This window comes from Gossypium hirsutum, chromosome A07 (assembly GCF_007990345.1).
Source record: "Gossypium hirsutum isolate 1008001.06 chromosome A07, Gossypium_hirsutum_v2.1, whole genome shotgun sequence".
Lineage (NCBI taxonomy): Eukaryota > Viridiplantae > Streptophyta > Magnoliopsida > Malvales > Malvaceae > Gossypium > Gossypium hirsutum.
The window spans coordinates 91,203,815-91,216,331 of record NC_053430.1 but is presented as its reverse complement, the minus strand read 5'-3'; the positions used below and the strand labels follow the sequence as shown (position 1 = coordinate 91,216,331).

The 12,517-nt window shown below is 34.8% G+C and overlaps 1 non-coding gene across 1 annotated transcript; it reads right to left on the bottom strand.

Annotated features, from left to right (window-relative positions):
• Positions 1–521: 521 nt before the first annotated feature.
• On the bottom strand, positions 522–628 carry LOC121203957 (small nucleolar RNA R71). Its single transcript, XR_005898889.1, has one exon. It is a non-coding gene; the product is annotated as a small nucleolar RNA R71 (small nucleolar RNA).
• Positions 629–12,517: the final 11,889 nt, after the last annotated feature.

The following is a 12,517-nucleotide window of genomic DNA, read 5'->3' as shown; positions in this document are numbered from 1 at the left end:
GATCTACTTCCTGTTGTTGAAGAAATTGAACGCACTTTTTGGAGAAGGAGAAGACAATCAAAGTAAAGGTGATCATAAGAGATGAATCAATATCAGAATCTGAATCAAGGATGAGCTGACCATGTGTATAACCCAGTTCATGTGGCCGTCGATAGGGACTGTGTCATTCGTTAGTATGCAATACCTCATTTCAATCAGCTTCATCTAGGGATTGCAATACCTGAAATTAAAGCTCCCTAGTTTGAATTGAAACCTGTGATGTTCCAGATGTTACAAATAGTTAGCTAATTCAGTGGAATGCCTACTGAAGATCCGCATTTACATATATGTTGATTCATGAAAATGATTCTTTAAATATAGCCGGAGTGTTTGAAATTGCTTTAAGATTGAAGTTGTTCCCATATTTGTTAAGAGATCGAGCACGAGCATGGTTGAATTTTTCATTGCCTGGTTCAATATCTACCTGGTAGGAGTTAACTGAAAGATTTCTAATGAAGTACTATCCACCAAGTAAGAATGCCAAGCTACGTAATGAAATTACTATATTCCAGCAGCATGACGATGAATTCTTTTATGATGCATGAGAGAGATTCTAGAAGTTGTTGCAGAAATGTCATCATCATAACATTCCTCATTATACCCAATTGGAGATTTTCTATAATGGTCTCAATGCACATACAAGGATGGTGGTAGACGCTTCAGCCAATGGAGCCATTTTATCTAAGTTTTATAATGAGACATATGATATTATCGAAAGAATTTCAAGTAACAACTATCTGGGGCCAACCACTTGAGTAGCAACAGGGAAAAGAGTGGTTGGAGGCCATAAAGTTGATGCATTGACCTCATTGGCTACACGAGTATCTTTCATATGTACCATGCTTAAGAACATGGGTATGAATGGAACCAGTGGCATCCAGATGAACTATCAGTCGAGCCAGTTTAAGAACGTATCATATGTGTATTATAGAGAAAGCCATATGTTCGAGGATTGTCTATCAAATCAAAAATTCATTTGCCACATGGGTAATCAACATCAAAATAGGAGTGGCCTAAGCTCACTATCAAATTTTTACAACTCCTCCTCGTGAAATCACCCTAATTTCTTATGTGGTAATCAAGGAAATGACCCAAGAAATTCTATATGCAATCACAACCAAATCATCGCCCAAATTTTTCTTAACAACTTCAGAAACCTCAGTCAGCTAAATCATCTAATAGTTTTGAGAATCTATTGAAGGCGTACATGACCAAGAACAGTACAACTTTGAGAAATTTGGAGAAGTAGATAGGAAAATTAGCCAATGAGCTACAAAGTATAGCACAAGATGCTTTGCCTAGTGACACTGTAAATCTGAGGACCATAGGTAAATAACAGTGTCAAGCTATTACTTTGAGAAGCGGAAAGATGTTGGAGCCCAAGGTAATTGAAATCGAAGATGAGCCTGTAGAAGTTCAAAATAAGAAGAAAGTTCAACCAGCAGTTAAAAGTTGACCACCACAGAAGTCTGTTCTTGTAACATCTTTTTAGGAGTGACCTCAACCAGATGAGTCAAAAGTTTCTACACCTAAGGAAAAGTCATCATCTTAGCGGAGCTGTCGAGTGAAACCCAAAATTTCACCACCTCCATATCCTTAAAGGCTCCAGAAGAAATAGAAAGAAGTATAATTTAAGAGATTCTTGGACGTACTCAAGAAATTGCATATCAACATCTCGTTGGTAGAAGCTTTGGAACAGATGCTTAATTACATCAAATTCATGAATATCCTTTCTAAAAAGATAAAGTTGGGAGAGTTTGAGATAATGGCCTTAACTGTAACACCTTTTTCAAGTGTTACCCACAGAGTTGAGGAATTTGAATTGTTTAATTTAATTCAACCAAACTTTCTTCGTACGTTTGGCTATTTAAAGTGAGGCGACAAGTAATAAGGTGTCTTGCTTGAAATTCTCCCTCTCTTCTCTATTTCTTACAATTGAGTTCGCTTTCCTTCTCTCATTGACCGTTTTTTATAAGTTTTTTAGGTAATTTCTCGAGGCTTTTCTTTTTCCTTTTCTTTTTTTTTCTTTTTTTTTGTTATCCTTAAAATGGTTAATATTAAACATAGTCTTCTCGAGGGGGTTAGCACCACAATAATGATAGTAAGAAAAGTTGTGGTGGTAATAATAAGGGCGATAGGGTTGGGCCTAGTGCTAGTGGAATACACACTCGATAAAGACCATTCCCTTCTATTGTACCACATCTTAAGGGGAAATGGTCTGCTACTTGAGCGTTTCGAGGAATTTAGCTTCCTAATTTCGCTTATGATTGCAGCTTTGTTCAATGCCACTATCGACTAAGTAAGACCTCTGACGACATCCTTCTTTTACTTCATTTATTCGAGGTTAGGTTTCATCTCTCTCTTAATTCTTTTTTTTGTGTTCTTGATGAGTATGGATTGCACTTGGGCAACTTATTGGCTTTTCTTGGTGGACCCTAGTTGCCTATTTCATCGATTGTAGCATAAGGTGAGTAACCCTTTATTGGTATTTTCCAGTGATTATACCAGTTAAAGGTAACTTCAGGGGAAGCCTCGGTTGGGTTGGCCCATTTTAATGATCGTCAAGGGCATAAATCCATAATTAAAAATTTGGCCTCCAACCTTCACCTTAATAGAGACAAATTTATTCAGGTGAGGTGTAAGTTAAAAGGTAAGTTTGGGTTTTTGACCCCACGGTCCATTCCTAGAGCATGCTTGTACCCGCATGCAGCAATTAGATAATGAGGCCACGGAGGATTAGTTCAACTGATTGAAGTTGGGGCGCTCTCTCGTATTGGAGGATCTTATTATTGCTAGAAACATTCTTCATTTCTTCGTAGATAATCATAGTCCCAATCATTACAGGCCTTCAATAAATGCTCCTGAGGCCATTTCTCGGGTCGCATGCCCTTCAGATGCAGTGTGGCCCTACAAGGCTTTTGATTATTAGCTGCTATTTTGGTGGGAGGAAGGAGGAACCTCCGAACTTCTTTTTTTCTTACTACAGGCTATGCATATGCCCTTAGTCTATTCCTCTTACGATGTCTGCGGATGAGTTCCATAGATAAATAATTTTTTTCCTCGTTTGGCTGATCCTAATTTTTCTTTTGCAAGTTCTGCTCAATCGTCAAGTCATTCTCAGACTTCAAACAACATGAATGTGGACGCCATTATGGAGAGTGCTCTAAAGCCCATTGATGATAAGGATACAGGGGTGTAAGTGGGTGATTGCAGCCATAAAAGGGTAAGGACTGATAGGGGCTCACGTAGTACAAAGGAGAGTAGTGACAATAAATTGATTCGTCATAAAAGATACAAAAGAGTAGTCACTTCTAAGAGGGAGCCTACTCTGCTTATCCCCTCCGCTCGCCTCAAGACTCAAGCTGAGTCCGCCTGGTATACTTACTCCACACTCTACCCATTCTGTGCCTCTCTCTCTTGTTACTTGACCAAAACATCCTCATACTCATTCCATTAAAACATAAAGTTTGCTCCTTTGGAGGGATCGTTTTGCTGTGGGTTAGCCTCCTTTCTCTCCAACAAAGATTAACCAACGATGGGAAAGGGACCTGACCTAAGCACTGAAGTAATATGCTCTCCCTTTTTTGGAAGATCGCAAAACCATTTTTCAGGATTTGATAGACTCCTATCGTATCTAGATGAATGAAGGAAATTTACTTGGTTGGGCTTTTTATGAGTGATGCATTGAAATCAAAGTTGAACATACTCAATTTGAGACGATCCTGGCTTCTAAGGATCAAGTACTGGCTAAGCTCTACCAGATGTAAGAGGCCACATCCATCCAAGCACAAAAGCCATAGAATTTTCCTTCGACTTGGAGTTTAAGTACAACTCTCTGAAGATAGAGTCTGAGAGTAGGGTTCGCCAGTTGGAAGACCAAATTAAAGCACATGAGGAACAACACTTAACGGACCTAGAGAAGATTCAAAAAGAAAATGTTAGAGCCCTGGTGCAATACAAAGTAAAGACTAATGCGAGAATCATGGATTATCTTTCCAAGCTGAAGTCCAATTACATCCATCATGCCTAAGTTGTTGCAGGCCCTTTTGATGTAAGTCATGTGAATTTTAGTTGTCTTCGTCAGTTCTTCAACTAGAGTCCAATCTTCAATACTATGAATCCTTCTTGAGTCCAGTGGGAAGAGTTTGAGAAAAAGTGGAAAGATTTTGGCAATTTCTTCCTCCCACCTGAGCTTAAGCCTACTACTCTTGCTCCCACAGAGGGAATGATAGATCCACATGTTAGGGATGATGCCTAACTTTTTATAGTCTATGTATGCATTTCCCATCTTAATGAAAAATTCTCACATTCTTACCTATTTTTCTATACTTTATTGATAAACAATCTGGCCATAATTTACCAATCCTATACTCATTCTTGTTACATCTATTATTTAAGATAAATTTTAAAGGACTAAGCCACTACTACCATATCATGCATATAAGGGTTTGTCTTAAAACTTCATACATCTAGATAATCAGCTAAATTGAAACTCTGATACCACTAAATTGTAACACCCCATACTCGACCCGATCGTTGGGTCCGAGTACTAGATGCTACAAGAAACCATTTAATTTTATAATACACCTACACCTACGACTGCTGCAACATGCAGAGCTTCCCATGGTTACAACCTCCTTTTTTTCAAGACGAACAAAGAAGAAGAGAATGATGTTGAAGATAAGAATATGTAAACGGGATTAAGGAATCCTCATTTCTCTCGTCCTCCTAGATATATATATTGTCATGGTGCTATCTGTACAGACCATTACCACCACACAGTCCTAATTATTATGTTTCCCACTATGTAACTAGTCGGTCATAATCTAACCAAACCAGATTGGGAGTCTAACTTTTTTCTAACCAGCTACTTAATTTTCTAAATTTCTCACTGATACCCTCAACTTTCCATTACTATTCAATTAACTCCCCGACTTCTCCATGAGTTAGGGTATTTTGGAAATTTGGGTGTGACATTAATGAAGGAGTACAATACATTCCTGCAGAATAGGTTATCAAGAAAGATGAAAGATTCTTGGAGTTTTACCATACCATACACCATTGGTGAAACTTACTATGGTATGGCTATTTGTGATTTGGGTCCGAGCATTAATTTGATGTCCATGTCAGCTTTCAGGAAGTTAGGTATTGGTGAAGCAAGATCGATAATGGTAACGCTTCTGTTAGCATACAGATCGATAGCACATCCAGAGGGAAAGATTGAAGATGTATTGGTAAGAGTTGATAAGTTCATATTTCCAACTGATTTTATCATTCTAGATTTTGAAGAAGATAAAAAGATCTCAGGATTGGTTCCTCTGGTTACCCCTAGCTGAATGGTGGTACAACACCACATATTATTCAACCATTAGGTCAACACCTGATGAGGCCTTGTATGGACAAAAGTCACCCTATAATCTACCATACTTGGTTGGTACTTCCCTTGCAGACACATGAGATCATGGTCTTTAACAAAGAGAAGCAACAAGAGAACTTCTTAAGTTTTACCTAAGAAGAGGATAAGATCAAATGAAACAAATAGCTGGCCGTAGAAGGAGTGATAAATTTCAAGTTGGGTACTACATTTATTTGAAACTTCAACCTTATCACCAGCATACCTTAAGGAAACACTTGAATCAGAAGCTTTCTCCAAAGGTACTTTGGACCTTATGCAGTAGAGCCTAGAGTAGGACAAGTAGCTTATCGACTGAAACTACCAGAAGGGTCACAGATGCACCCTACTTTCTATGTTTCTCAACTCAAAATATCTATTAGGAAGGTTCTAACACAAGTGAGTCTGCCATTGGGAATAGTTGGAGTTCTTCTGAAGGATCCAATTCGAATATTGGATAGGAGGATGGTGTAAAAAGGAAACCAGACTGCTACTGAGGTCTTAGTTGAATGGGCCAACACCTTTCTTGATGATGCAAATTAGGAGAATTTATATGCTTTGCAACTACAATTTCCACAATTTGATCATTAGGGATAAGGATTGTAACACCCCAAACTCGGCCTAGACGTTATAGCTGGATTTAGTGATGTCATATGGAATGGGTTTAAAAACAAAGCTAACTCAATAAAAACTTTAAGTTTATATACCCTTATTTGGTTTCATTTATCTCAAAACATTTATTCGTTTGCCTTAAAATCCTTTAGTGCAGAAGCTTGTGAAAAACTGTGATGTTTAAACAATACAGTTCATGATTTAGAAAACCTTGTTTAAGAAAACCGTCGTTTTAAGAGAAATCATTTTGTTAAAGCATGCATAAAATGAGCAGTAAAACCAAAGCCACAACTAAAGTCCATACAGTCCAGAGATTACAAACTCTCTAAAAACAAATACCAAAACTTAAATAAAATCATAAGGCAAAATAAAATAGTTCTATTACAAGTGGTCACCGTCGAGTCCTCCTCTGCATCGATCTGCCTAAGACTGTGGATCACCTCTATAGAATAGATAGAAAGAGTGAGTTTACATAAACTCAGTGTGTAACCCCATAGAATTAAGCATGCACACCACCAGTAAATCAGAATCAGTCGGTTAAAGATTCGGCCTAAGCCCATTATAAATACAGATGTGCAAAACAGAATCAGATATCAGATATTAGATATCAGAATTCTACCTCCATCCTCTACACACCATCTCCAACCATCCCTACACACCATGTTGTACCGATGCAACACATAACAGATATGATACAGCCATGCTGCTAGATAATAGGCATAAACTGCCTTTTAGAACACTTCCTCCAATATACATTATTCCACCCCAATAACAGTAACAGAACATCATACAGAATTAACAGATAAATCATGTTTAACATATTATTATAAACAGATAACAGATAAACAAACAAAGCCATACTCATAATCATATTTCAGTCTAATAGATCACTTGGTTTTAGGGTTAAATAGCATTTACTGACCCTACGGTAGGCCCATAGATGATTAGAACGACCCGTGTGACCCTACGAAAAATTTTAATATAATGGGCCCACATGCCCATGTAGGTCTACACGCCAATGTGGCCTACCCGTGTGGCCCACACGCCCAGTTTGGTTTAGCCTGTGTGGCCCACACGGCCACACTCTGGCCTTCATACTACCGTATCTTGCACACGGCTTGGCCTTCGTCAATCACACGGCCTTGTTGTTGTACACAGTCTACCACACGGCTTACACACGATCGTGTGACATCAATAATGAGGTTTTTTTGCTTTCGTCGAATTTCTTTTTTATGTGTTTCGGGTACACACTTGGTGCTGTTCAGATGCAAAAGCACTCCTGAGACGACCAGTACCTAAAAACAGAAACCCAACGCTCTATTAGCAACAATTTATGAATTCCACGAACCTAAAACTAAGCAATACTCAGAACTTAACACCGCAAAGACATCTACGCCCGAAAGTTAAACCGTCGAAACGAAAACCCAGATTCACCGCCTTTACCTACACAACTATTTTCAGAATTTAGATTCCTATCATAACTGCTACGCTACTACTACAAAATAAAATAGAAAGTTTACCAAACTCGTGCGGATAACAGTAGAATGAACAAAGGAATTGAACAGAACAAAGAAACAAAACTCACACCAGAGATAGAGAGGAACAAAAATAAAATCGACAAGAACTTTGAAAAGAAGTAGAAACTGACGCTAATTCCAAGAGAGAGAAGAGAAAGAAATTGATAAAAATTCAACAGGAAGAAAATAAAAGATAGGTTATCAAAATCCCTTATTTTCCTCCCACTCATCCACTACTTCCCACTTCCTCAGAATTTTAGTTCAACCGAAATACCATCAAATAACTGAGCAAAAATAATACACCTTCGTTAATGCAGGGATTCGAACTCTAAAACTCCAACACAGTACGCCCTTACCACTTGAACCAACAGACCCATTTTGATATGAGATTACAGACAATTAAATGTAAGCCCACTGAATAGGTCTAATGCTTAATTCCAAAAATAACTAAAATTGCTAAAAGTAAGACTTGAACTTAGGACCTCACACACATACTCAGAACACTTAACCACTGACGCAGATACACAGTTGTGTCAGATTTTACAAAAGCAGAAACAAAAACTTTGGGGCGTTATAAGGATCCTTTCGAAGATATGGGGTAATTGGTACAATAAGATTACCCAACCAACAACTGCATTTGAATTTTTTTATGTTAGTTTGTTTCCCTGTATTATTTTAGTTAAAAGTTGCATTTTAATATTCTTAGAGTTAAGTGAAATAGTGTGGATTGGTCTAAGTGTTAGTGGCCAAAACTGTGTTTATGTCCATGTCCATTAAGTGAAATGGTGTGTACTGGGAGCACAGCTGTACACCAACAACTTGGTCAACGGACTTTGGAACCATTAATTCTTTCCTTCTTAAGTAGTTGAAGGAAATGTGGTTGGTTATGAAATTAGAAACTACATCATTTTCTCTCTGATTTCTCTTTTCTCTCTCATCTCTTTCTGTTTCCTTCTTTACGATTCGTAACAAAGAGCTAAAACTCTTAAGCATTTTTATCAAAAGCGACAAAGCAGGTTCATAGATATAATAAGAGAATGTTCCCTGTGTTGGATAAAACGTGTTTGAAAAACGTAGTAGAAAATAAATTTAGGGAAAATAGAGTTTTAAATTTGTTTTTCCAAAAACAAGATATTGGTTATGATATCTAAAGTAATAAATACTTAATCAGAATTGCACCTTTTTGATTCATCTAGGATGAGCAGTTCGTCTGAGTAGTCTTCGCCACTATCCTCAAGTTCACGTCTACTGAGTACGGACTCACTTCGAATCAGAATTTGTTTTACAAAAATTACCAGTGAGGTAATTTCGTAATTTCTTTAAACTTTTGGGTCAAGTTGTAAATCAGAAAAATATCTCTAGAAATTTTCTGAAATAATCTCTTCAGAGAATTTTTTGTCTACAACTTTCTCTTAAATTCAAGTGTGCATAAAATAATTACCCAATTCTCTTTTTATATAAGGAGAGTTTAGAGAGTTCAACTATGATTAAACTTAATCATTTTAATATTAAATTTAATCTTATTAAATTCAAGATAAATATTATATTAATTTAATATTAAATCTTATTAAAATTATAGAATGTTTATCTACCAGTTTTAGGTTTTGGTCTCGATTTAGGGCTCTCAGGCCCAATTTACAGTCTCATATCCAATTTTCAAGTTCAATTACCTATTGGGCCAATTGTCTGACTTGAAAATTAATTTCTAAAAATATCATATTAATTTTAATTAATTTGATTAAATTAATTTTACTTGATCAGAATTAATTTTTCCAAAAATCACTTAGATTTTCCAAATTAATCTTTCAAGAAAATTTTTAATCAAATTCTCTAGTTGAATAATTCTCACGACCACCTAATTTAATTTCACATCGAATAAATCTACTCAATTAAATTATTTCCAAAGTCGTAGAATTTTTTTCTGATTCAAGTACAGTCCGATAGAGCTTTTGTTGACCTAGCGGAGGGATCAATCGAACATATACAATTAGGCTCTAGTAATTACAATTATGTCCAGAAGTATCATTCCGATAATTCACAATTACTTAATCATGGAGTAAGTCCACAAGAAGTACTATGATTGAAAACTCCTTATTGCGTACTCTTTATGAAAGCAATTCATCCAACTGCTTTATTCAATGACCTCATCATGTGTGTGTTACCCTCATATCGTATCCTTGATTCATTTGAGTTAAATCTGTTCACTTAATACAATCCTATTTTATCTCAGTGTCACCATTATGTCTTCTTAATGATTAATATGATCATTATCAACAAATGACTATGATAAATTGCTTGTTTGAGAACAAGAAACCGGTGGCCACGTTCCATATTTATCAGTCCACACAATACCAATGAGAGGATACCATTAACTCTTTAATTGAGCTATAAATCACATTGTTGCTAGTAAAGCCATGCCATACACAAGTCATGTATCCAACATACAGGCTATATGCTCGATCATCTTTAGAGTATAAGCCTCCACTTATATCAAAGCACATGAGTTGCATACGCATGGCCAATGACTAACTCAGGATTTAGGTCAATCACACCATGAACGTCACAGGTGAATTAATTCACAAGCGGATTCAGAATTAATTCATCTTGAGTCCGGTCCAATGTATCATTCTACCAATGAATACATCTATATCTCTACCCGAGGAGTCACTGCTCCGATAGCCAAGACTAGCCATCTTCCCAATTGGAATTGTAGACAACATAATAATCCTTCTTAGTATTTGAATCAAATATTCACTTTGATTATTGCACGGGATTATGGACTTAATTAGATTATCTACAAAAGTAAGTTGTCTTTCTCGCAAAATAAACGTTCTTACAATGCCGCTTATCTTCAGTTTGAATTTAAACAATTAATGAGCTAATATTTGCTTGTCACAATTTCGCTATGTATGCAAAATATAAAAAAACACAAATATAAAAGACATAATAGTGAAATGTGAAATTAACTTTATTTATTTATTTATCGTTCAAATAAAAATAAAACAGTTATATGTTTACTACAATATGAGTACATTATAGGAAAAGTAGCTTCAACAAATACAGCTATGTCTATATGCTTGAATCAAAGAACTCGTGCAAAAATTCATTCCAATGGAACGATCAAAACCCCAAATTAAGTATAGAAGAAAACCCTAGAAATTGAAATCCCCAATCAATCAAATGGGAAGACAATTAAAATTTGGGAAACAAATCAGGCCAGTGAGACAGACTGAAAAGAGAACAAAACGAATAGGAAGGAGAAAAAGAGAGACTATGAAGAAAAAGGGTCTACTTCATCGGTGAGAGACCAAAGAGAGAATGAGAGTTCTTTTAGAAATTACAATCTTTTTTAATGAATATAGAAGAAAGAAAATAGAACTTTTATAAGATTGAGAAAGTAAGAAAGAAAAACTGGGAAAATATATTTTTAAAAGAAATACAGCCAATAGAGTAAAAGTAGCGCGTAAAAAAATGGAATACATGTAGTTCGTCTATATATTCCCGACCTATACAGACAATTTAAATTTACTGTCAGTATATCATAATATAGCTTTAATCTATACAGACGAGTTACAAACTCCGTTGTTCAAAACTATCTATACTGACAGATTTGTATATACTTCGGTCAGTAAATGGAATTTTTCGGTGCTGTAATTTTAAATTATAAAAAAATATTAATTTATTATAATTTTTTTTGGAGTAATATGATTTTTAAAAAATTAAGTAATATGCACGTTAAAGATAACTTATATATATAAATCAATATCAAATATAAAAATATATACATATTTTGAAAGAACAACCCCTAAGAAAAGCAATAGAAAATAGGGATATGAGATTCAAAAGGTTTCATTGCAATTTAAAATAATAATAATATATAAATTATCTTCCTTAATTTCTTTAATTTTCATCCTATTAATATATCTATTACACGTATATGCGATATGCAAATTTCTATTTTATTTGGTATGTATGTCTCGGATTTTACTTTTTTTCTTAAATTTTTTTATCTGTTAAATTTTGTACTATTTTGATTTTATATTATAATTGGCTAAACATAAATTTATATTTTTATTGTATTTATAATAGTAATATTTTAAAAATATTATTTATAAAATTTTTAAAAATATATTAAGTAACTTTTTAATATAAATTCTAATTAATTAAAGTAAAAGTTTTGAAAATTTGATAAATAAATCAAACTATTCAAACAGCGGTTTCCCAAGGAGCTGGCTAAAGATTGGTTCAGCTTTTTGAAACCACACAGGGGTGTTTATAAATCCAAGGTGGCTCCCCTTTGGACTTGATCAAATCCCCTTCCAAATATGCCTCTGAATTATTTTCATCCTCTTTCGGTTTTCAAAGTTTCTTTCTTTATTTTTTTATTGTATTATTTAATTTTCATTTTCATTCAAAATACTAATTACAAATAGGATGAGAAACTCCAAAAGCACCTCAAAACACTATACCCAAGTTCCTTTTTTCTTTAAAATTTACAGGTTTGGCAAAAATATTATGGAAGTCTCTATATTAAAAGTTAGATTGTATTTTATTTTTTATATTAAAAAAATAGGAAATTAATTCTTGTACATTAATCTAAAGAGAAAACGGATTCTTCTTTTAAAAATTCTATCAATTTCTATTGTTAAAAAGTAGCATTTGTATATTAATATCAGGTACATGTGACACACCATATGTCAATATATGGTTATTCCGTTAGCCACATCGGTTTTTAAAAATACAAAATAGATAAAATTTTTAATAAAAATGAGTCTTTTTCACGTAAATATGACATAATGCAATCCGACTCCTAATAAAATGGCCTGCATGACACTTTTACTCATGAGTTTCTTTTGTGAACCTTACACTCCTCGTAGAAATAAAATACAAATGCTAACTTTTTTTAATACCATATTAAGAGTGGAGATGGAAATAATACGGTTCGAATTCATGCTAA